At 40.7% G+C, this 27,557-nt stretch overlaps 1 protein-coding gene across 1 annotated transcript in view; it reads left to right on the top strand.

Moving 5' to 3' along the window:
- The window catches only part of PLXNA4 (plexin A4), a 1,083,593-nt gene that overhangs the window by 785,724 nt on the left and 270,312 nt on the right, over window positions 1-27,557 (top strand). The gene's annotated exons all lie outside the window — the stretch shown is intronic.

The raw sequence follows: 27,557 nt of genomic DNA, 5'->3' as shown, positions 1-27,557 counted from the left end.
CCTCAACATTGAAATTGTAACAACAAAAATGGAGATTCATGGAATTATGAAAATCACAGGATCACTAGACTTGTTAATGATATGAAAGTTATCAAACAATGGAAGCAAAATGTTAAAAACATCTCAATTTTTTTAGTATGGAGTATGAGTACTAAGCACAAAAATGCATACACCCATATGCTGTGGCTGCTATCGGTGAGGTTATTATTGGTTGTCTGAGGAATATACTGCCAGGCTGAATGCACTTGGCAGGGAAATCATCAAGATCTGCTTCTGACAGCTCACTTTACAATTTCCGACAAATATTATCCAAGATGAGCTTGATAAGCAATGAATCCGGAGACACTACAAGCCATTGTAGCAGGATTAGGCTACATGGTATGCAAAACATGTGGCCTGGCATTGTGGAGTTGAAAAATGGCTCCAAGGACACTTTAAATAATTGGTCATACCACTGGTTCCAAGACCAAATTATTGTAACGCTAAGTTTTTAGAGTACCTGTAATGAAGAGTAGAGTGATCCAATACAATACATTATGCCACACTAAATTGTAATCTGGAGAGTAGGATTGGTGGGCCGTTCCCTTGTGAAGTCCTCTGCATGGTGTTGCCCATATGATCTCTAGATAAATCTTTAGCTATCATTTTATCCAATACAAAAACGTGACTTATCACTGAGAATAGACCTCCATTCCAGCTTCCATTGTCATCTTGTGTGGTGTGAGGTGAAATTAATAGCCGGATATTTGGCACATAGCTCAATGTCATGCAAACACCTGTTTTTGGGCTGTATAGATGCCTTGGTATATAACGTCGAGTTAAATTTGCAGTACAGAATTGCTCGATTGTGCAACCGGTAGTACGGCCATTTTTCCAATGAGAACACCAGGTTGCAAGTTGCTCATGCTACTGTGAGCAGCTTATGCATCATATATATTCTACCTTCACTTGCAGCTTAATGTTTCCAAAATGTAGCTTCCATTTTTCATAAATTTTATACCATTAACATGTCTATTGATGCTGCGATTTCTATAATTCCACAACTTTTCCTTCTTGGTGCTGCAATTTCAATGTTGAAGATTTTATATACGGTAATTGAAATAGGTTATATTATAAAGACAAACCCTTCCTATTATTGAAGTTTTTAATATATAGAATTTGTCCATTATATTAATGCATATAATCAATTAATGACCTGAAGCTTAACATTTTGTTAAGAAATAAAATCTGCCATTTCCTATGTAAAGTGTTTTAAAATCTATGGTTAAGGTTGTAGCTAAAATTCTAAGAAAGAAATAACCACTAACTGAATGTAAGAAAGTTACAACAGAAAAATGTTATATTCTGTGGTCAGGCAAGCATGTTAAACTCTTATAAAGTAGATCACGATGTAGGATGACAGACAATTTGCTTATAGGCTAAGAGACTTGTCTCCCTGGCTGGCCAGGAAATAAAGAAACTTGCTTGAAGCTGGGTGTGCACGATTCCTTTTTAGTAAAGACAGAAATTTCGTTATCGCCTGCTATGTGACTTTATAATACACATAGTCATACAGAGGGAATTCTCACTTGGAACTATTGTATGAGCCATAGAGAAGCTTGCTAATAGAGATAAGCAGACTAGTGGAAGTTCGGCTCAGCGAGTTTAACCGGACTTTAGATAAAATTCTGTTCTAAACCTGGACTTGACCTGAATTCTAATGGAAGTCACAAATTGGGCAGTTTGGGTCTCCACCCACATGCAGCCAGCCATAAACAGATCACGTCCAGGGGTGGGAGAGCAGTGTTTTTCCATTCTTTTTGTTTGGTGCACACTACATCCGATAATGCTGTTGTTACCTCCAGTGAAAGCCGATCAAACACTACAAGCAGCTCACACTGGGCTGAGCACCGAGTGTACAAGAGCCCAGTGATGCTCGGCTAGTGGTTTGCACACGTTTGGCACCCGAACTCCGAACCTGAACTTTGCTTTTTGTGCAAAGTCTGTGTTTGGTACAAACACTGAACCTCGGGTTCACTAATCTCTACTTACTAATAGACAATCTGGAGGACTAGGCCACCTCATGCATTGCTTAGTTTGCACTTTCTTGGACTCTTTGGCAGAAGCATGTAATGCTACTGTTCCCTGTAGCCATCCCTATACTGTATGACTATTCTGACTAGTTTGGTCTTCCCTTGTGATAACAGCTGATCACCAATGGTTTTGAGGAACTGGTCTCGACATATCAGCAAGATTTCAAGAACTATTCCTAATCTAACTCATTTTTAATTTAATCTTCTTTAGTAGATTTCCAAGGCATTGAATAAACATATTCTGTTTTAGGATGCTCTGCTTTTTCTAGTTTACCTGGATACTTTCTTATGGTTGTATAAATGTTCCAGCCAGGAATAAATATGTCCAGATGATAATGTCAGTGCTGTCTCAGATAAAGTGACATGTCTTTGTTAATACTTCTTATTGGCACATATGTCAATCCGCGACACATGATAAATTGGACATTGAAAATATCTCAGAGCAAGAAATGGCCTTTGTGACTGATTTGAATTGACTAGAAACATAGTGGGAAGCCAATGGTTTATCATTTAAAAGACAGGTTATATAAGAAACATGCAGCTTGTCACCAAAAGAAAATGTCAGCCGAGACTCATTGCTTGTAGATGTGCCTCCATTTCCTTCCCGTTTGGCACAATGGTATTTTTCTTCTCTGGCGTAGAAAGTGTAAAAAATGGTGGTAATATGTTCAGACAGAGACTCGTCGCAGCAGATGTGTGTTGTGAAATAATGACAATGCAATATTGCCAAGTTCTAAATGTCTATTATCTATGTGATAACAGCGCTGTTGTGCTCTATCGCTGCCTAAAATGATTCTCCGAGGAAGCTATTATTGCCATCATAAACTGAAGCACAAAAAAAAGATAAGCAGAAAAAAAAACAACTTTCAGCACAGTTTTTTTTTTTTTTCTTCTTTTAATTCTTTCTTTGTAGCTTTTAGTTTTGTCACCCGAACAAGTTGTCATGGTAACATTTTTGGGTCCTCAGCATAGGTATAATAGTCCCTGCGGTAGGGTCACGCTCTCAGATTCATTATTATTATCAACTGTAAATGGATCAGATAGAAAACAAAACAATGTAACAAATTGGAGCCAACTTACGGCCTCTATTTGTCCAGTATACAATGGTTGACATATTTATAAAGACCGAATGCTGGGAATGTCATGGAGTAATTGTTGTATGGTTTTTCCCTAAGGATTAATAGATTTTTTTCATTATAAAGTGCTGCTATTAGCTTAATAATATCATTAGGATTTTCTTAGTGAATAGCTATCATACAGCTATCATACGTAGGCACTTAATGCAAAAGCACAACAGTAAAGATATTTTACCTTTATATTTATTGCAATCAATACAGTTTAGGACATAATAAATACTTTGCTAACATATAAAGCTTTATAAATACCTTTTATTTTGTATGTTTTAGGTTCAACTAAGACATTTTGATCATAACAGACACCCATTGAAATCAGCAGGCATCCTTTGTGTAACAATGACTTTCACTCGGCTTTTTTTCAATAAAGAAATCTGCACACAAGTAGAAACATAAGGACCCTTAAATAGCAGCTTAAAATGCCCTCACAAGAAATGTAATCAGGGGTTGTTTTTAACAGCGAAGCTCTAAAGTCACACTTTTTGGCTAAGTGTGAAAAAAGGGTCGGTTTCTGTTAAGGATTAGCGAATCTGCAAAATTTCTAGTTAGAAAATAGAAAACAACATTGATATCTATAGATACCATTTGGTACATGGACTAATGACCTGTATTTATACATATGAATATAAATGTCTAAGATATATGTATTAGGCCCCCTTTACACGTCAGTGATTATGGTACATATGTTACTGTTTTTACACATACCAAAATCACAGACATACTGTCACATCCTCACCAGAATCCACTCCTGCGACTTCTGCTTCAGTCACCAGGCGCCGCCGTATTCCTGCTGTGGACTGTACTGGTGATCGGGGAGGTGTCGTTGCCGGTGGCTCTGATGGGCGCAGACTCCGCTCATCCACTAGGCTGAGTTTTCCTGGTGCCTGCAGTACCACTGGCTGAGTGTAGGTGGTGTGTGTCTTCCAGCTGTGGTTGCCACAATTCAGCTTCAGCCAATGGGAACACACCACACACTTTTTATCCCCTCTACTTTCTGCTGACCATTGGCAAATACAGATTGTATTCCCTCTAGACTCTGGTTTCCCCCTCCTCTGATTATTGATTCCTGCTTTGACCCCGGTCTGCTCTCTGACTACTCCCCTGCCAACCATATTTGAACCTCGCTGCCCGATCCGGATTTGACCTCTGCTTTGTTTTCTGATTACATCCTTACCTGCCTGATTCTATCCCTGTTTTGCATTTCCCGGTTCAACCCTGCCTGGCTACTACTATCATTGGACTGCTGCCTACCACAGGTAGTGATCTCCAGGGCCCTGTGTAATTCCAAATCCCTGTATAGTGGTTAAAGGGTTTCAGGTTCTCGGGGTCCTGCTTTGTGAGCGGCTTTCCTCTAGCCTGTCCATTACAGCCAGTCTGAGCCTGTGGATCCATGCAGGCGTTACACATATGCAGACCCATTAAAATCAATGATTTCTCACTGGCTGTGTTTCCGTGCGGTGCACACACGTGTCCATGTGCTCTGCATGGAGACAAGTCCAGTTTTCTCCGGCATCACTGATGTCACACGGACCACACAGTGGTGTGATCCATGTAAGATGTACCAGAAAAAACACGTATCTTTGAAATCATTGTATAGTCACCAGCATCCAGTGATGCTGTCTCATGCTTCCAGGCCGGGTAATTATGTTCATGAATATTCATTGCACCCCGAAATGCACACTGAAATGCTCTGACATGCAAACATTAAATGTAGTAATTTGGAACTGCATTACTGGTATTGAACTATGCTTAAAAAAATGACACAATTAGCACACAAATTGGCCAATTCATGAGGGCCCAACAGCCAGCAACTAGGCATATCTCTTTGTTGGGACTCTAGGCTTATATACCTCTACTTTGGCTCAAAGCCTACAATTTTATGGGCAGGTAGGATCCAGCTTAAATTGAAAAAGCCTCAGGCTGAATCCGTTGAGTGCTCAGTCAGAGTGGAATGTTCTACAAAAATTAAAAAATCACCAGCAAACCCAAACAGAATAAGACAAGTGTGAACAGGTGTAAGACTTAATTTGAATATAATGATTACAATCCATATAATATGAAACCTAATCAGCTCTGAATATGCCAAATATTGGACAGGTCATGTGAAAAAGGCCAAAGATCTGTTATGCCTCAAGACCAGAACTGTGAGGACAACCCTTCCTAACTCTTTTAAATGTACCCTAATGCTATCAAATTGCTAGTAAAAAAAATTGCACAATTTAAAATTTGTGTGAAACTTTAGCCAATTACTGTTTGATTCAAATTTACTTCACCAGTTAAATCCCACTTAGGGGGATATAACATGCGCTGGCAGGGAGACTGTCATTCTCTGCTCGCAATGGTGGCTCTGTGATGTGATCATGGGGTGCCGGATAGTCATGACAGCGAGGGGTCAGCAGATGACCCCTGGGTCTGTCTCATGACTAACTTCCTGTGAACGCCAGCTGCAAGCCAGCATTCATAGGAAGTCATCATTTCCGCTGTACCGAGCAGTGCTGATGCACTGCTCTGTACAGCACAAGCAGTCAGATAATCACAGCTTCAAGTGGCCTAAAGGGACTAGAAATTACAATAAATAGTGATAAAAAAGTTTTTAAAAATATGAAAGAAGACACAAAAGTTGAAATCACCCAATATGCCCCATTGAAAATAAAACAATTAAAAAAATACACATATTTGAAATCTCTGTGTTTAGAAATGTCTGATCTATCAAAATATAAAATAAATTAATTTGATCGATAAACAGTGTAACAGGAAAAAATGAAAACCACCAAAATTACGTTTTTTGCGCTACCACAACATTACAATAAAATACAATAAGAGGTGATCAAAGCATCACATCTACCCAAAAATGGTATCAGTAAAAACATAAAAAAACTATACATGTGTAATGTCTTCACACTCATACTGACCTTGAGAATCATAATGTGGGTCAGTTTTATAGTAAACATGGTAAATAAAAAAAACAATTGTGGAATTGCAATTTTTTTTGCAAATTCATCACACTTGAAATTTTTTCCTGTTTTTTAGTACGCTATATAGTAAAATTATGGTATCATTCAAAAGTCCAACTCGTCCTGTAAAAAAACTTCATATAGCTATTTTGGCAGAAAAATAAAAAAGCTATGGCTGTTAAAAGAAAGGGAAGATAAATCTAAAATGGATAATTGCCAGATGGTGAAGGAGTTAATTTAAGGAGTAAAGGGAAAATTTGAATGGAACCTGTCAGGTCCCATGTGCACCCAGAACCACGAGCAGTTCTAGGTGTATATCTTGAATCCCTTTCAATCAGTCCCTGTATCCAGTAGCACACATAGACAAATTTTAAGAAAAAGTATTTCTAAAGATCGCTTATGAGATGCTAATGAGGACTGTGACGAGTCACAGGGGCATTAGTTTCATGGCTAGTCAGCTCCCTGTGGGCATGCTAACATGCTTCTTTACAACAGCCAGCTTCATGGCAGCGCAATATACAGCCGCGCATGCGCACGGCTTTCTACCCATCAGCTTTTAGCTTCTTTGATGCCAGATGTATGCATTCCAGCTTCAAAGACGCTCACTTCTCATGATGGGAAGCTACCTGCACTTCCGATCATGCGCACTACACCTCTGTGAAGGTGGGTCACATACACCCTGTGTCAAAGAAGCTGAAAGCTGACTGGTACAAATCCACACATAACTTCAAGAAAATGTTGGTTTTGTCTACAAATTCATTGAACCACACAGTAAAATATAAATATATATATATGATAGGAAGACTAATAAATTAAAAATTAACAAGACGTTCAGCCACATCTGATTGTCCAGTATGGACCGTGTGGAGCGGTAATACGAATGTTATGAAATAATTGGCTGTCGTTACGGTATTGAATGATTGTTTCTCCATTTTAGCCACCAGTTCAAGCTCAATTTACAGTAAGGATTCAATTTGTTTTCTGAATTTCATGTATTCATTGAAATCACTAATATGCTTGCATGTCACATAATTGAGGAATGAGTATTTACCCTCCTGTCATGCATCATTTTCCTTGCAGCATCCCCTCACAGCAAAATAACATTTTATATTAATGTATACACACAACAAAACAATATCAAAACTACCTTTTGAGTATACTAAAATTATAAAAGAAATCCATAAAGCTTGTTAAATTTAGGAAAAAGAAAATAAAATAATAAATTCTTTATCACCATTGAGCAAGTGTTTAAGGTTGCATAGAGTAAAACTAAGAACAGAATATTTTTAGATATCAGTTGATAATAAAATATGTCAATTCAGAGCAATAGCCATCATTCAAACAGTGTTGAACATAGAGAGATGCTTGTAAAACATTACCCGTGACAGATGCTTTAGGTGATAAAACGACCCTGCTGAGCCTGTTAGATACTACCCATGTTAGACCACGCTGCTGCTTTTTAAAATATTACTGTTGTTCATTATGGCAATGAATGAACTGACAATTTTACAGGCTTAAGATCTCATTTTCCCCTCTTTATTATCCACTGATGTTGGCACCTGTCTATCATTAAAAGGGGTGATGAGAGCTAAGTGCTGTTGTTATGGAAACCTGCAGACTTCCCACTGTGTTTGGGGAAGAGAAAATGGATGGATAATAATGTTTGCAAGAGGCTTGTTGCAATGAAGCAAGAAAAGTTATATTGGATTGGAGAAATACAAGTGTCTTAAACATGCACTGGTAATATTGGATTCTTATCGTCCTGAGTTTATAACTTGGGTATTGTTTAAAAGAATAAATTGCAGAAAAATGAAAATGATGTATCCAAAAAATTAAAATAGCGACATAAAGAGCCTGTATGTTCATCACAAATCATATTTATTTCTGAGATGCGCTATTTTGTGCTCTTTCGGAACATTTAGGTAGAACTTTTAAGAATTGTTTCAGAGTTTTTAAAGTTGAAGGTAAACTTAAGTCCACCGCGTTCAACCCATAGCCTAACATGTTGTCCAGAGGAAGGCAAAAACCTCATGGGGGAGACAGTATGCGCCATAAGTTTCCGACCACACATACATATTAGTTTTACCATTCGTAGCTGGTGATATGTTGGGGAAAAATTGTGAATTTTAAATTAGCACATTTCCATTACAACCATTAACGTGATGCCTTGAGGGTATGTAATATCCCAGCAGTAGTGACAATAGTATAGTAAAACGTACAGTGCCTGAGGCTGGCAGGAAATGGGCTCATACTGAGCCAGTGCACTCATGGTATATAGCTCCAGTTCATGTGGGAAGGTGAAAAGGAGATAATTATAAAATTTTGAGTCTATTATTTAGTTGACTCTTCCTCAATAGAATCACAATCAGTTTGTATAACTTTACTATCTTTTTTGTATTATGATTTGCTAGTCACTTGTCACTTTTTTTATGTTTCACACCTCTTATGGGATTTAAGTCTTTGGGTGTTGCTGATTCATAGCCTTCTTGCTTTTTGTAAATAGGCATTCTACTATTTTACTTGTCAGCTGACTTGGTCATCTCATTGTGAATATTCTGTCAAGTCTTCCATGTTACGTTCCAGGCAAAGCTTCCTTGAAATTAAGCACTTTGACACTAAAGTAGATAGTTTGTTTTTGAGAAAGTGAAGTAATCCACTTTAGAAATAAGAAACAAACTGTGTAAGATAAAGTGATCAACTCTTAAAGTTCTTCCAGAATGAAGGAGGACCCGCTGAATTTATACTTTTAATTTGGTCCCTTCTTTTTCACTATAGTATGATTAAGACATCATGGACATCATGTATCAAAATTGTCTTAGGGCCAATAATTAACCAATCAAAATCATTGTTTTCTTTGTCCATACTATTTAATAAATAGCAGCTAAGTTTTGGTTGGTGCCTATGGACATCCCTTTCTGTTTTTACGTACTCCAAGTACAGTTCACATAAAAATGGGGTTGAAATGAAGTGTTCTGCCCTAATTTTATCTGTTCTTCGACAGCGGCAGGATGAAACACAACTATTATTAAATAGTCCCCGATTCTCCTGCATTCACCAAATCACCATTGTTTTAGATACTAAATAATACAAAAATAGTACTCTGTTGTACAGTATATTTTTTTTTAACAAAAAAAAAGAATATCAAACTTGTGAAAGGATTGTGACATTTTACCAGATGATCGAGGTCAATGACTAGCCATTCTGGAAAGCTGTAGTCCAGGTAGAGATCATCTTGCATATTCAGAAACAAGCGCACTTTGCACACTGCTCTGTTTGTCCATTTTGTTGTACTTTGAGCCTCTTCAATAATAGTGAGAATGAAGAGCTGCTAGCAGAAACCCCTCCATTACAGAGCCCTGTTGAGTCTCATTGAGGATAGTAAGAAGTTGATTAAAAGCTGCTCCTCATGTAAGGTATGACTGCAGACAAGCAGCCACGATTAATTTCTGTGCAGCCCGCTGAGACAGACAACACTCCTGCTGCTTTGTCCATAGGGCTATAGGAGGGACTCGCGTTCTCATTGAACATGTAAAAGGGTCTCAAGGGCTTTATTGATACAAATCAAAAAAAAGGAACTTTTTGTACCTCGTGGACACAGCATCTTTCAAATGACGGTGCTAACATACGGTGCATTATGAGCCATTAAATGGCTAATCCATATTGAAAGGATAAAGAATCAAAGGAAGTTGTAGAACAAAGATGCAAACCTGTGGTCGGAATAAGCCAGTCATAAAATATAATGGAGAACATTAAAGCTGGTAAAAAGATGAGCACGGCAAGAGGATTTAGTGAAGATGTCCTCATATGTTAAACTTTAAAAGTGGAATTTGTTATATTGTACCACTTAAAATAATACAAAATGGCATTAAAGAAAACAGAGCTGTGAACATGAAAGAGCGCTGAACATGAAGACTTGTGAAGTCAGCCTCTTAGACTCCGCTTTTATACTGTACGTTGAATAAACACTATTTGCTTGGATGGAAAAGCACATTTAAGAAAGTGAATGTCACTTTCTTAGTATAGTACATTATCTGGAGAAAGATTACAAGCAAAGGCTAGAATGGGGAAAAGGATTTACCAAAGGTCTCTCATATGCAGGAATGTCTCTTTTTACTGGTTGAGAAAATAACCTATTATGTGGAATGAATAGCAACTGCTACCATTCACGATTCGCTATGTTATCAAATATACCTTTCAGGTTTAGATGTTTTTTAAGGCTGTAACTCCAACCAAAGAAACTGAATACACTGTTACTTCTTTTTTTCCTACTTGTCAAACAGTCTCAAAAGTTACATAGAACTGAACAGAGGCCTTGTAGCTCCACAGGGAGCAGTGATACAGCTACACTCAGGTCCCGGTGTATGTGAAGATTCAAAGGCCCTTTTGCCACCTAAAAAGGTTGTGTCCACTGCTTCCTTCAAGAGAGTGCCACTCCTATAACTACTGGCTTTTTGCTTGTTAGGTGTGTGGCATGCTTCCCAAAATTGACTGTGTAGACCAGTGTCATCATCCCCAGTGAAATACAACTATCACAAAATAGACACTGATTCTCCTGGAGCCACCAAACCACCATTGCATTGTGTCCAGTCCTGTGATGCAAAGAGGCACCTTTACTTTGCAATATCAAAGGAGCCCAGGGGCACTGAAACACTGACACTGAAGCTGAATGGAAATATTCATCCAGTCAACTTTAGAGCTTTGCAAGCTGTATAGCAAGCAGTTTGCAAGAGCAGACTCCTTGCCTTGTAAACCGTCTACATTTGATAGTCTGGAGATGTGGCCATTAACCAAGGAAGTGAGCAGTAGGTCATGAAAGTAAAAATCCCTCCAATTTCCAACAGAAAGGATTTTTAAGATTAAAGATGCAAAGTTGCTAATTTTTACAAGAAAATTGCAATTTGACCTGTGCAACCCTCACGTCAGCCGTCGGGCTGCTCGGATCCGGATCCGCGGTGGCTCAAGGGATCTCCGGACCTAGGGGTCGGGGTCGCGCGGCAACTCGCAATAAAGGGGGGTTATTTACAGGGGATGGTAAGTCCATGACGCCACCCGGGGTGCGTGGTAAGATGGAGTACCACCGCTGCGATGGGGAGTACCCGGCGGCGATGATGCGGGCAGCCAGATGTTTAACCCCTCCCCAGGACTCGATGAGGGCGACGGGGAGGTGCTGTTGGGATGGTAAGGGGTCGTTTGTGTTCTCACTCAGTCCAATAACACTGACACTGACAACTGTGGTAAACCAAAGTTCTGGACACCGCTGCTGCTTGGAGGGAGCACACCTGGATCCCATGCCCTTTGGTGTTGCCTGTTAGTCTGGGGCCTTTACCTTGGCACCTAGTTTCTCTGGTTGGTCCCTTGACTATAAAACTGGTCGGGTCCCGCTCACCAGTGTGGCTAACTGGGTGAGCTTGCTTTCAGGGTTCACACTTTGGATTTTCTGGACTGTGTGAGTGGAAAGTCCTATTCCCCTCGTTGCACTAGTACCCTGATTTTGGAGTGGGTGGAGAACGGATCTTGAAGGCTTCGTCCTCGTCTGGTAAATTGTCAGGACGTCTGAAGCTTCTTCCTGACCTAGGGTCCACGTACCCCGTCGTGCCCTGGACCCTGCCCGGTGATGGCACAAGGCCGCAGGCTGTCCTCCTCGACAGTCCGTGCCCCTTGTCACGATCCCCTGCGACCAGGGTCCAGCTCCTACCAGGCCCAGACCAAAGTCTGCCACCTAGTAGTCTCAAGGAGCCCAACTCCTGACTTGTGACCTCTCCTCTCGAGAGTCACTGCTCAACTGACTGTCTCCTGACACTCCTGAGCCTCCCTTACCAACCCCCCAAGTGGGCGACCCTATTTCACTCAGGCCGTCTACTGGTGTGTCTGGTGGGTGTGGTGCAGAGTGTTCCTAGGATTTTGATTAGCTGTTCTTGGCAACACCAATGGTTAGGGACCCGTAACCAAGGAGGAGGTGGATATGGCACAGAAGGGCAGATTGCACAATACCCTGTGACCATAGGCCACCTCTCCATCCATCATGACCAAATGTTATAGAAGAGTAATTGCAAGTGGATAGAAGTGAGCATAAGGTGAAACTTGCAGTACAGTAAAAAAAAACACCCAAAAGTAAAAAAGCATTTACCCAAAAGGCTTAAGAATTCTATTTTAGTAATTGATTTTTTAGTTCTACATATTATAATATTTTTTTGTTTTGGCTGGATTTATTGACCCATATAGGTTCTGCAGCTCATTTTATACATAAGAGATGATACAACATTGATATAATTCTCAACCAGATTTTTAAGGTTCCAGATCATTGATAACATCTACTTTTACTGGCACCACTGAATATATTAAAAGAAGTGATGCATGGGTATAGCTGACCGTACTGACATGTAGACCTTGCTAAATTGTTAAAACACTGTGAATATTTCTTATTTAACTGTCAAGCGATCATGAAATTGTGTTTCCAACCACATCTTTGTATCCTCTAGGCCTTCATTTAAGGCCTTTCACCCAGCCAATTAGTAACAGACTCTGCACTGACAAGAAGAAAGAGTCCAGAAATAGCTGTCTGCAGGTGGAAGTCTCCTTTTGAATAAGATCCTGGTTTGGCTTTTAAAAGAGAGCTTATTTGCAAATATGTTTCCCAGGATATATTGCCTGGACTAAATGTCTCCCTATGCCAGGTTGGTTGTCTCTGCAAGGAGTAATAGAACACCTAAACATTAAATACTCTTTTCTCAATACATGGTAGCCAGGATTTTTTTACCCTTGCTGATAGACACATGCATAAGACTGATAGAGTTGCTAATTTGACTTTTTATTTTTTTTGGGATGACGTATCAAAAAACCATGGACAGAATATTTTTTTATGGCACATTCCCTTGAGAAAGCCACTAGACAAAATGTGCGTCGGGGTTGCCAGCACTCCTTAGGAGGTCCTCCTCATTCGATATGGGTATGCTGACATTCCAGCATTGTTATATCCTACTGTGTGGGTTGTTTATGTGGGCAGACCTACTATGGCTAATTTAGCGGTGATATGATATGTATACTCACTATTTCATCCCACCTTGAGACTGATGTTATGTAGTCAGCGATTCTCCTCTTGAATGTAATTGGACTTTCTGGCGGTTCCTCCCCTACCAGTGGGAGTTATGTCTAGAACATTGCTCCTTATATTTTGACCTTTGTACTATTATTTGATTATATGATTTTTAAAGAATTTTTTTTATAATTGATTTATTTTAGTGGATGTGTTACTCCATTTTTGTTGGTTTGACTTATTCACTATGAGTTGTAAAATAATGATAATTACAGTCAAAATAATCTGCAAAAACTTTTTCAGCTTAAAAAAAATCTCAGACGCCTGACATTTTTTTGACAAACTGGCCATAAAAAGGGCCCTATATTTATGGACTGTTCTAGAGGTTTTGGCAACTCTTATGATAGAGCCAGTTACACATAGAACTCGCTATCTTTGATATGTACAGTCATGGCCAAAAGTTTTGAGAATGCTACAAATATTAATTTTTACAAAGTCTACTGCTTAAGTTTTTCTAATGGCAATTTGCTTATACTCCAGAATGTCATAAAGAGTGATCAGCTTAACAGCAATTACTTGCAAAGTCAATATTGGCTAAGAAGATGAACTTTAACCCCCAAAACACATTTCAACATCATTGCATTCCTGCCTTAAAAGGAGCAGCTAACATTGTTTTAGTGATTGTTCCATTAACACAGGTGTGGGTGTTGATGAGGACAGGGCTGGCGATCAATCAGTCATGATTAAGAAAGAATAACACCACTGGACACTTTAAAAGGAGGCTGGGGCTTGGTATCATTGTTTCTCTTCAGTTAACCATGGTTATCTCTAAAGAAACACGTGCAGCCATCATTGCTCTGCACAAAAATGGCCTAACAGGGAAGAGTATCGCAGCTACAAAGATTGCACCTCAGTCAACAATATATCGCATCATCAAGAACTTCAAGGAGAGAGCTTCCATTGTTGCCAAAAAGGCTCCTGGGCGCCCAAGAAGGACCGGCAAACGCCAGGACCGTATCTTAAAACTGTTTCAGCTGCGGGATCAGACTACCAGCAGTGCCCAGCTAGCTCAGTAATGGCAGCAGGCTGGTGTGAGTGCTTCTGCACGCACTGTGAGGCGGAGACTCTTTGAGCAAGGCCTGGTTTCAAGGAGGGCAGCAAAGAAGCCACTTCTCTCCAGAAAAAACATCAGGGACCGACTGATATTCTGCAAAAGGTACAGGGAGTGGACTGCTGAGGACTGGGGTAAAGTCATTTTCTCAGATGAATCCCCTTTTCGATTGTTTGGGACATCTGGAAAACAGCTTATTAGGAGAAGAAGAGGTGAGTGCTACCACCAGTCTTGTCTCATGCCAACTGTTAAGCATCCTGAAACGATTCATGTGTGGGGTTGATTTTCAGCCAAGGGAATCGGCTCACTCACAGTCTTGCCTAAAAACAAAGCCATGAATAAAGAAAGGTACCAGAATGTCCTCCAAGAGCAACTTCTCCCAACTGTCCAAGAGCAGTTTGGTACCCGACAATGCCTTTTCCAGCATGATGGAGCACCTTGCCATAAAGCAAAGGTGATCACTAAATGGCTCATGGAACAAAACAGAGATTTTGGGTCCATGGCCTGGAAACTCCCCAGATCTTAATCCCATTGAGAACTTGTGGGCAATCATCAAGAGACGGGTGGACAAACAAAAACCAATAAATTCTGGCAAAATGCAAGCATTCCTTATGCAAGAATGGACAGCTATCAGTCAGGATTTGATCCAGAAGTTGATTGAGAGCATGCCAGGGAGAATTGCAGAGGTCCTGAAGAAGAAGGGTCAACACTGCAAATATTGACTTGCTGCATTAACTCATTCTAACTGTCAATATAACCTTTTGGTACTCACAATATGATTGCAATTATATTTCTGTATGTGATGTAAACATCAGACAAACACAATTAAAAACCAGAGGGCAACAGATCATGTGAAAATATAATTTGTGTCGTTCTCAAAACTTTTGACCATGACTGTACTAGATGATTTTATGACAATTTCTTGCTGTATGTGATCTTTCATCTGGTCACTTTGATATACAAATTAGAAGACATTAAAGCATTGGAAAGGTTGTTCTTTGAGCATAGTAAAATATCCACGTGTTTTTTTGTCCTAATTTGTGAATTGAAAACAATGTAAACCCTGTGGTAGAACTATTCATAAGCTCCACAGGACCATCCGCAGCATGAAATAAAATATTTGAAATTCTAACCATATAGTTTCTTCTTATATATTTGCTCTGAAGCCAAAAGAAGTACTATTTTATGATGCACTATGGGGGGCTACTTACCTGCTGACATGATGCTGACTGTTTATTTTTATGGACAGCTTATTAAAAAATCACGGCAAAGCAATATTTTTTACGGGCACATTGGAAAACCTTAATAAATCATTATATTTATAAGTCATGCAAGTCTACAGCCCATAGTTCTGATATTGAGACATCAAGTACATTCACTGTAAACTGTAAAGGGATAAGTACAGTGAACATAATCTGTATAAGTTTCTTCAGTCTCACAAAAATCACAGGGGACAGGGCAAAAAAGTACCATATTTTTCAGATTATAAGATGCATTTTTCCTCCCAAAAATTTGGGAGGCAAATGAGGGGTGCGTCTTATAATCCGAAGCTTACCAGGGGTGGTGGAGAAAAGTCACAGGAGGCAGAGAAGATGCTCTGGGCAGCGGGTGCTGTGCTGCGAGCTTAGTGCAGCAGTGGGCTGTGCTGCGGGCTTACTGCGGGCAGTGGTGGGTGCGGTGCTGCGGACGCTGTGCTGTGGGCGGGGCCGCCATTCTGAAAATGTCGGCAGTGTGGGCTTCAAATAATGACTTCCGGACTTGGCGCAGATGGAGCTCTCAGCTCAAGATCTCATCTGCGCACGCGCCGCCTCTGGCACATTGATTCCCTGCAGCGGACTGAAGGAAAATGGTGTCTGGAGGTGGTGTGTGCGCAGATGAGATCTAGGCTTGTTATTAAGCCGAGATCTCCATCTGTGCACGTGCCGACTCTGGGCACCATTTCTTTGATGCCCACTCTACTGATAGCTTCTGGATGCTCCTCCTGCCTTACAGTTCCCGTAGCGAGCATCTACGACACCTGCTGCACTGCCTGCAGCATCGCCCTATTCCACCATCTGCCTCCTGTGACCCTGCTCCACCACCACTGCCGCTCCCCCTCCGGTAAGACAGCACCGGAATAAGACGGTCCCCATATTTCCCCCCCCTTTTTTTCCTCTAAATTTGTGGGTGCATCTTATAATCTGGTGTGTCTTATAAAACAAAAAGTATGATACCTATTTTTACTGACCATCCTGGAATTTCTGGACGGTTGGCATCACTGAGCACTTGGCAATGACTGAAGTACAGTATATATCACATGCTGTATATACTTCCATTCAATTACTAGCTTTCATCTCTCCTAAAGCTCACACTCCCCATAAATCCCTGAGATTTTTTCTAGCAAGAGTTTCTAGTCATAACCTCCTATAGCTAAAGCAGGAGATTTGTGTGCAATCTATCAATATAATGATATTGTAAAGTTCAGGAACAGAGATAAAATATATGGTGCATTCTGCATTTGTTGGCCACTTGCATGTCCTAGCGGTTTGATTGCTTGTAACGGTTATGTAAATTTCATCAGGGAGTGAGACAAATATGTTCTGAAATTTATGGAGCTTGGAATTTTGCCTGGATTACATTGACCTGTTCTGCTTTACAACTTAATAACGTCTCTGATACCATGCTTGTACATTTGTGTGTGGCTTTGAGAATTATTAGTTTCATAATGCATACATCCTATTGCCTTGACATGAACTAATAAAGGCAATATATTTTAATTGCTGTACCTGAAAAAAACCATTGCATTGTTGTTAAGTACAGTATAAGCAGAGATTACTAAAATGACGTTATGATTAGGATAGAGAAATCCCCTTATTACTCCCAGAAGCTGGTTGTATAGAATTAGATTATTTCATCCAAACGTGATGATTTCTGCCTGACCAGCCAACCATGTAATGAGTATCAAGGCCCACCTGCTGTCCCCTTATAGATAATGTCCAGGAAAAAAACATCTAGCATTCTGAATCTTGGCCAATCTTTTTATTAGGGTAAATAGGCTATCCCTAGAGGAGTCTGGCAGTGGCTTATTCCCCATTCCCTACTGAGAACACATGCATGTTCAGTCAATCCAATGGTATATGTGTTTGGATGAGGCAACAGCTAAAAAAAGTGTATCTATACTTTATATGTCTAAAATGTAAAGAGTTTACCATTTACACACTATCATTTTATAAATATAGTTCATATCTTACCATATCATAAATACAGGTCAGAAGAAATTACACATCGGGATCCAAAATTAGGCACCTTATGTGAAATTACAATTCATTAGCATACAGTTTCAAGTACAGACTTCCACAAGCAAGATAAGGATTTACTCAGCATTAAAGTACTTTTACATACAGTACATGCCATTAGTTTGGATTATAAACCCTGATGACAAGTTGATTAAAAGCAGTGATCACACCTAGTTCATAACCCTGATGTTAGAAGCAGATGCCGGCTGTATAATGCAGCTGGTATCTGCCCTTTGTGGCACAAGCTCAGCTTCTGAGATCACTCCATAAACCTGAACCCACTCATGATATCCTACTATTTCATGGTGTGAAGGGGTTAATATCTGATATGTGATTTTAAGGTTTTGTATTTCCTAAACTTCATACTGTATAGGGTGGCCAGATTTTGTATAGTTAAATGTAATATCATTGTCTCAATATGTAATTACTTCTTACCTGTATTTATGCAATTCTACAAGACAAGGATTCCGTAAGCATTAAAGCACCTTTACATACATGCCATTAGCAATATGTCAAAATGAATCCAAAGCACCAGATTTGTAGTCCTATTTTTTAAAAGCTTTTAATTCATCCTTTAAAACATAAAATGTGACATTTTGGACTCAACTGGCCATTTATAAGCAAATACAGAGGACATAAAATGTAGCTTATGCAAACAGTACTGTCTTGGAGAGTCACTTATACAATACATGTAATGGACTCCACCTCTTTCTTATCCTCCAAGCCCAACTTCTTCCTCAGGGGAGGAGGAGGAAGAGGAGGAGGAGGTGGAGTTCATTACCTGTATTGTATAAATGACTCTAAGTTGCATAAATTTGGTGCCTTGGATTGTTTTGGACATATTGCAAATTGGACGTTGTAGGAAACTTAACTGAGATAAGCAGAGAACCATACCCAATGGTACATGGGATTCCTTTTTACTTACATACAAGCTATTAGTTTGGGCTAAAAATTCCTGAAGAGATTCCCTTTTAATGCCACTGTCTGTCTGTGACAGATGAATTTAAGTGACATGATCCTCGTGGGACATCTGTTCGGACACTCATAGCCTCCTCTTTGACCTGATTGTGAAGTTACAACAGGTTGCCTTGGCTTTCTTGAAGGTCTCTGTCACTGACATCTTGGTTCATCTATAAATCCCACCTACATTTTCCAGGATATAGTACTAACAACCAATCACAGATGCAAGTACCCTGTGAGACTAAAACAATAAAATGAAAAGTAGAAAAACAAGTTAAAATGTCATAAAAGTTTAAAAACATGTACAATTTTTAGTCACCCATCTGCTTCCCCATTCAAAAATATGGTACTTAATAAACAAAAAAGAAAAACAAACAATAAGAAAACAAAATATATTTGGTATTATCTCATTTGTAAAAGAACAATCAATCAAAATCTAAAAATATGAAAACACTATAAAGAAGAAACAAAATACTGTTTTTTGGCCCTAACTAAAAATAAAATAAAAGTTATCAAAATGTTATATGCAGAAGAATCATGTAGCCAGGTCATTTCACCACACAATGAACACTATAAAATATTAATGGCAGTGTGTTGAGTTATTTAGAGGGCACCAAATTTACACTGTTATACAAGCTGAATATTGACTACATTACAGTTTATCAAAGTGACAGATCTTCAGGGTTGTCCCATGAAAAGATATAATAAAATATTTCGACAAATGTGAGGGGTGTACTCACTTTTGTGATATTCTCTATAAGTCTCTGGGTAATTTACATATTTTTCCACTCATTAACCCTTGATTAGGCAATGTTCCATTATATAATATCTTAAATGGCTCATTTATTCACAGTTGCTATTACTATTTTATCTTACTATTATCCCCACAACCAAGGTAATTATTTTTGTACTCCATAGGTACCACTGCTTAGGAATGGCATTAATACCGCAAAACTTTATTGTTAAGACTCTCTTTCCACTGCTGACAGATATTTCCAATAGTAATGGTATGATATTTTCTAGCCTTCTACAATTGGAGAACCAATTTCCTTTTTGTAATATGGCTTACAACGCAATAACATTAGAACCTTTTCTAGTAATTGTGTACCTGAATGAAAGGAATCAGCTATCTCTTCACAATACCAGTAGTGTACATTTAGTCAATGAAGTGAAAAAAATAAGGTGGTTACAGTGAATTCTTTAATTAAAGGTTTTTGCAACATTATTGCCAGGTTATATGTACTGTCAGACTATGCGTTCTGACAAGCTACCACCAGGGGGTGCGTATCAGACAGAGTGTACAGGCAAGCGACCACTAGGGGGCGCAGAAGCAGAGAGGATCAACACTAACCCAAAGGTAGTTGCACAGCACATGGGGAAACACATACAGACAAATAAGAAGTCAGCAAGCCGAGTCTATGCCTGGAGGTCAAATCAGGACAGAGGGAAAGAGCAAAAACGTAAGCTGGGAGCATTTACAAAGGTTGGGAGCTGGGAGAGCATGTATATACAAAACCAGGAAGCTGAGACCAAGTCAGGCCATGTTACCGAGGTCAGAAGCCGGGAGGTCAGTCAGAACAATGGAGGGGCAGGGACCGAGACAGAGAATGGAAGCAAGGTCAGAAGGACAAAGGAGACAAACAGAACACAGGCAACGGAGGTCAGGGAAAGGTCAGCTTGTAGCTTGCCAGATCAAAGAACTCACACAATGAGAAGCAAACGCTGTAAACAGGAGCTATCACTGGCAACGCTCCAGGAGAGATCATGCCAAGATAAAGCAGCGTGAGTCCAGGAGCAAGGCACAGCAGAGCAAACCCCGCCCACCAGACTTAACCCTTCATGGGCCAGCAGAGGTCATAGTTACATAGTTACGTAGGTTGAAAAAAGACCTAGGTCTATCTAGTTCAACCTTCTTGCACTAATTACTTATTGTGTTACTAAGTCACTTATAACTAACACTGTTGTGTGTACTGAGGAAATCATCCAGCCTTTTTTAAAAGCTGTTATAGTATCTGCCATTACTACCTCTTGTGGTAGGGCATTCCACAGTCTGACTGCTCTAACTATAAAGAACTCTTTTCTATTTAGCTGACGGAATCACCTTTCTTTCACTCGCAGTGAATGCCCCCTGGTCCTTAGTATTATCTTTGGAAGGAATAAGTCATGCGCCAGTCCTTTATATTGACCACACATGTATTTATACAGATAAATGAAATCTCCTCTGAGACGTCATGACCATCATAAATGGTTAAAATTGCAAAGTGCTTATAACAACAAGCACATTTCTGCAATTTACCTCTTATTATTTAACTTTTTACCTTCTAATTAGAAATTTTAATTCTATAATTTAGTGCTTTGAAGCCTAGGTTTAGTGGCGGCCAGTCTCCCAGGCAAGGAGTGCAGCACTTACAAACTTTTTCCAATAAGACTTATAAGTGCTGCTATAATGGCTGGAAGTAGCCATCTCAGCGCCTCGATGATATAGAGGCAAAGCTTTGGCGAGCACACAGTTTAGGCCAATGGCTCATTGATGCCACTGGTCCGAGCTATCAATCATCTGAAAAGCACCACTCTGGGAAAGCAGGTAGTCAGAAGGCAAAGGGCAGCGCCTCCTAAAATCCTGTGCTGAGACTCTACACCCACGGCTTTTGAGATTTGTGGTGGCTTGAAAATATTTTCTGTATTTAGATATCAATGCTGTGATTTATAGTATTTGGGTAGTTATATTTGTGGTTCTTTTTAACCTACCAGTTCAAGCTTTACTAGTAAGTCTGACTGGTAAGAGATAGGAATTTCTTCTTCCATAGAAGTTATAGAACCCTACAGATATAACCTCCAAAAATTAGACATTGCATAAAAACCAACATTCTGCGTATTCCACTGATATATATATATATATATATATATATATATATATATATATAGTACAGTATATACAAGCCATAAGTGTTCATTCACGCTGTTAGTTCTCCGCCTTAAAAATATGGCCGATTTGTGTTTTTGATCTAAAGCAGATGAAGATGTTACAGCAGATGCTGACACAAAGCAAACAAGGGATTGTGATCGATGCCTGTATAATTGCTATTAAAATATAAGGAGGTTTGATTGCTTCCTGGAAGCTATGTGATTTTAATAGATTAAAGGTGTGTCAGCACATAAGCAGCGAGGTAGAGGGATATGTGAAACAGCCAACCGTTATACTCCCTGGAAGGCAATTTGTAAATTAGAACAAAACCACTAATTGTTTTCTTATTATTTTCCCTGCAGATCCGACAAACGTAAACTGATTTTCAAAGAGTATGAAAAGTAGATCTTTGTGTATTATGCCATATTGCAATTATCATAAGCTTTGAAATGAAAGCTGAAGACATACCCCTAGCTCTCTAAGGGTAAATGGGGCAGGACCAAGAATTTGTCATGCGGTAAATCATCTAAAAGAGTTACCCATAAGATTTAATTAGAAGAACATTAGGTTAATCAGATAGAAACATAATGAAAATGTACATTTTTAATGAAGCTCGCCTCTTCAATTATCTACCACAAACTTCTTAAGATTTTCAAACATTTTGTCTATTCTTTCCAATGTAGTTTGTTTGCAATCAAAGCATGCTAATGAATTTTATACAAGTGGATTCTTATCAAGACTGATTTTAATGTGGATAACAATACAGCCAGCCACCATTTATTACAGTATCGGTCAGAACAATAGATATGAGTATGGATCCTTGCTGATCCAAAATGCATCATCTGATCTGCTTTTCATAGTTTTCCTTATCTATTATGTATTTTATCAATTTGTGAAATAAATATTTTTTTTTATTCTACTTGGATTTCTGGATACCTTTTGTCCCTGAAGAAAAGGCTGCATTCAAAGTAGTAACTAGGGTTCACCAAGGGCAAAGATTCCATACAGTGCCCTCACCCACACCCTTATCACCCTGGTAAAGGCAGTCTAGCTTGAGGGTAACCCCTGGCTCACCAACGTTTGTGAACTGCTACATTACACCTTTTAGCCCCTTAGTGACCTTGCAGTTTTTTTTTTAAAACTGATGGGTCCCTTTATGTGCCAATAACTCTGCAATGTTTTAATAGAACACAATGATTTTGAGACAGTTTTTTTGTGACACATTATACTTTATAAAAACTTTAAAGTTGTAAGGAGGGTGGAGGGCTTGACCCACCCCAGACCTGCAGACTGTTTGTAACCTGTACGATTATTGTTTTATTGTGTAACTGTATTTTGGTAATTGGCCACAAGATTGCCTCAGTGTGCTCGGCTGCTTCCCTGGTCCTCTGGGGTAGGAAAGGGTTACAGATGGTGGAGCAACACACACAAAAACCAGGAGTTGTGAGTCAAGGGCAGGAGAGTCCCCCAGAGAGGAGAGATGCACCACACCTGTAGGAGGTGGGAGATGTAGCCCCGTTTTACAGTGAATTGCTGGACCCTAAGGGTCAATCCTGGACCGGTGGAACATGGGATCCTGGATCTGTAGGATTAGTCTAACCACGTCCCCTGCTGTAGGTTTCATCCAGCCGGTCGGCAAGTCTACTGTTCCCCTGCTGCAATTACCCGAAGAACCCTCCTGGCAGCCGAAGGTCAGTTGATCCCTCTGGAGTAGGGTATGTCTGGTCCTCACCAGGAGCAGTAGCCTGGGGAAGAAGACGCTGTGGACCCTGTCAGGCACATTGTAAGTCCTTGTGGGTGGGATGATGGGGATCAGTAGCTGGAATGATCAGGACTCTGCGTATGTGATGCTGACCAGGGGAATGATGGGCGTTGTGGAGCCTGAAGGTATCCGGGTGCCAGGGAAGCAACCAGCCACCAATGTGTACCGTATATCCGTGAATGTGGAGATTAAGGAGAACCCCTATGGGACCAATGTTGGTGCCCTAAAAGTCCCTGTGTATACAATAAACATTATTATTCTATTTAAACCATGGAGTAAAGATGTGATCCTTAGAACTATGTCCCAGGAGTGCCATATGAATGAAGTGGGGTGCGAACAGCTGGGAAGATCCCCTGAAAGGGGAGTGAGGTCCGGCAGGTATTTGGTTAACCACCAGCTGCGCTGCGGCTGGTTAACTCCTGCACACATGGCTACCATTGTCTGCTGTCCTCACCCTAATTCTAAATCACCCTCACCCTAAGTTCTAAAAATTTAGCAATTTTCAAACTTTGAATGATGATCCCTTTAATCCTGATAGTCACACCACCCAAATTAGTTAATAAATACCATTTACCTCTTTTATTTTGTAAGGATGTTAGGAGATTTAAAATAGTAGTAGTAATTTTCAATATATTCAAAACTGCTATTAGGTTTTTATTAACCCTTCAGCTGCTTTCCAGGAATTATGTAGAGTTGCATGACCTGAAAGAAAAATATTATTTTAATCACCTTAATGTTGCTAACGTCTGAACAAGTCCTATAGCCGGCAGACTCTAAGGCCATTATTTGACTATGAATTGTCATGACAATCATCAGGACCTCACAAATATGATCTCAGGATGCCAATGGCATTAAATAGGGAGCTCCCCACACTCTGTTAACCAACTAGATGTTGTAGTCACTATTGACAGTAGCATTTAAGGGGTTAAACAGTCATGGTCAGTGCCAACACTGATTGTGACTGATGCAGCAACGTGTCTGCTATTATGTACTGCGGATGCCTGTTGCATTTTCACCTGTCGAGGATGCTATTCACTTGTATCTCAGTTTTAATTTGAATTGGTGGTCACTTAGGCTGTGTGCGTACGTTGCGTTTTTTTCATGCGTTTACGCAGCGTTTTAAACTGCAGTGTAAATGCATGCATTCTACTTCCCCAGTAAAGTCTATGAGAAGTCAGCAAATTCCATGTGCACGTTGCATTTTTAAGTGCAGCGTTTTGGATGCCAAATATTTGACAAAATCGATGCGTTCAAAAAGGCAACATGTCACTTCTTTTGTGCGTTTTGGATGCTTTTCCTTCTCTGTCTACGGTAGAGTAAGCATCCAGAACGCATCCATTCTGCATTGAAAATGCATTCAAAATGCATCCAAAATGCAGTGTTTTGGCTGCGTTTTGAAACGCACATGTAGTGACAAAATGCTGCAGAATATTTGTCAAGGCAGAACGTAACTTGCGCACATAGTGTGACGCCCTGGCCTATCAGGTCATCACAGGGTATTGTGAAATCTGCCCTTCAGCATAGTATCCACCCTCCTTGGTTACGGGTCCTGGTCCTTTGGTGTTCCAAACAGCTGAGCCAAGCAAAACCCTAAGAACACTTTGCACTGTACCCACCAGACACACCATTGCGAGGCCTGAAGAGAATAGGGCCGCCCACATGGAGGGTTGGTAGGGGAGAGTGAGAAAGTGAGTGGAGAAGTGAAGTGGCAGTGGAAGGAGAAGGAAGTGACTCTCGAGAGGATAGGTCAAAGGTGGAGCAGGGCTCCTGAGTACTACGTGGCAGACGTTGGTCTGGGCCTGGAAGGAGCTGGAACCCCGGTCACAATGGATAGTGTCAGGGGGCACGGACTGCCGAGGAGGGCGGCTGGCGGCCTTGAGCTATCACCGGGCAGGGGCCAGGGCACGACGGGGTACATGGACCCTAAGCCGGGAAGTAGCTTCATGCGTCCTGGTAATTCACCCGACGGGGGTGAAGACTTCAAGTGTCATCCCCAACCCACTCCAAAATCGAGGTACTAGCGCACCGATGGGATAGGACTTTCCCAATACAGTCCAAAGAAATCCTACGCGTGAACCCTGAGCGCAAGCTCACTCCGTTAGCCACACGGGTAAGCGGGACACGAAAAGTTTCAGACTTGAGGGTCCAAAGAAGAAAACACAGGTGTCAAGGAAAGGGTCACAGACTAACTGCAACACCAAGGACATGGACCCAAGCGTGCTCCCTCCCAGCTGCAGTGGTGCTCAGAACTCTGGTTTACAAGCTGTCGGTATGATTATTTCTGAACTGACTGAGTACACTGAAAAACCCATTCTCCTACCCCAACGGCACCCCTACATCACCATCACCGGGCTCCCGGGGCAAAACCCCCTACCCACGGAGGGGTTAAAACACCTTGTTGCCATACCACCGCCACCGGGTGTCCCCAACAGCAGTGGTGGTACCCTTACTTACCACGCACCATGGGTGGCGTCACAAACTTCTAATCCCCCTGTACATAGTCTTCCTTTCATCGAGTGGCCGCACGACCCCCGGGTCCGGAGACCCTTCGAGCCACCGCGGTTCCGGATCCGAGCAGCCCGGCTGCTGGCACTGGGGCGGCACAATAGCCTAAGGGGTTAAGCTCAGCTGTTGTTTCCTTTATTAGTGCTGAGCTATTTTTCACCCAGATTTTAATGTTCATATGTGTAAATATCAGCACATTGATCACCATATTGTAATAAGAATAATTACAATATATTTAGTTAGCCATCAACTTTGGCGGAAGTTGTTAGGCACGTGGCTGCAGTAGCCTTGTTGTCTGCTTTCATAGTTGATGCTATTTTCAGTATTGAATTTTGTAATAACTCAAAGCATTTATATCTTATCAAATAAGCATTCTGATTCAAGCTTAATCCTTAGAATAGAGTGCAAGAAAAGGCTATGGCCACTTGCCAGGAATTTTATGTTCTAAAACTTGTTTTTAAGCTTTTAAAGGTTGTATTGTATTGTGAATTATAACATATATCTTAATCTTACTGTGGAGTCAAGCAAATATGATAGCAAAATATATTTGTGACAGCATGAGGACTTGAGATGAGAAGTAAAATATCTGAGGTCAAGGATTATAAAAAAAAGTCTAAAGAACCATTCACTTACATAAAACCCTGCCACATCGGTATTGCCACTCTGGTACACCATGCTGGTCTTAGGTTATTTTGCTGCATCAATGACAAACCTATCTGTCTATGCAATGGCTGCTACCAGTCAAGGACTTCAGTGGCTTTGTAACAAACACCATTGCCAGTAACTTTTTACAACTTTTTTTACTTCAAAATATAGCAAAGACAGAATAAACAAAAAGCTCTGTTTAAGAGCTTATAATAAAGAATAGTTTTCCCAATATATTGCACTAATATAGGACACTATGCCCCACTGTCTAAAGATCCAGTGTAATATTTACAATGAGAGACAGAATAAACAAAAAACTTTGACTAAGGACCTAACAAAGCAAAATATCTTATAATAAAAACTGGCTATACATTGTACAAATATAGGATATAGCATTACACTATGTCCCACTCTCTAAGGAGCCAGTGTATTGTTTAGAAGGAGAGATAGAAAAAAAACCTCTCAATAAAGGGTTGTCAACTGCTAGGACAACTCATTTTTTTCCCTATTAAAGTATAAAAGCTTACACTTACCTCCCATGCTGGTGTACCGCCCCGTGCTCGGATGCAGCCGAGCCGATCAAATCCGGGCTCGTTGGTGGGTGGCTGGAGAGCCTCCGGACCCGGGGGTCACATCGCTCTGAAGGGAGGCTGGCACTTTCTGAGGGGATTTTGGTGGGGGAGGTTCACGGCCGAGGCCGTGGTGTTTAGGGATGTAAGTTCGTGACGCCACCCACGGGTTGTAGTGAGTGTGGACACCACCGCTGCCGTTAACTAGGCTCCCAGGGATGGTGTTGCGTAGCCTGGTGTTGACCCCTCCGTGGGTAGGGGGTGATGGTCCCGGGGCCCGGTGGTTGTGAGGTGCGGGCGTGTTAGTGCAGTGTGGTGCGGTGCGCAGCCCAAGGGCACTGTTGTACTCACTTTGACAAATACACCAGAGTCTCTGGTAAACCAAAAAGGATGGTGGTCGGTGCCCGCAGCTGGCTGCGTCTGGTCCCCCACCATGTTGGTGGTTCCTGCCTTTCTCCTGCACCTTTTTTTGTAGAACTTGACTGCCTATGCTTCAGGAATGGTAGTCCGCTCCCCGGCTTTATGTGTGTCGGGGAACCCGTTTGCCCACAGGCGCTGGCCCGTGGGATCTCTCTGCTTGTGCGGTGGCTTTCTATCCCCCTCGGTGGGCTTTAGCCGTCTTTCGGGTCATGG

This window comes from Anomaloglossus baeobatrachus, chromosome 4 (genome assembly GCF_048569485.1).
Source record: "Anomaloglossus baeobatrachus isolate aAnoBae1 chromosome 4, aAnoBae1.hap1, whole genome shotgun sequence".
Lineage (NCBI taxonomy): Eukaryota > Metazoa > Chordata > Amphibia > Anura > Aromobatidae > Anomaloglossus > Anomaloglossus baeobatrachus.
The sequence above is the reverse complement of the archived record's forward strand: the minus strand, read 5'-3'. Positions and strand labels throughout refer to the sequence as shown.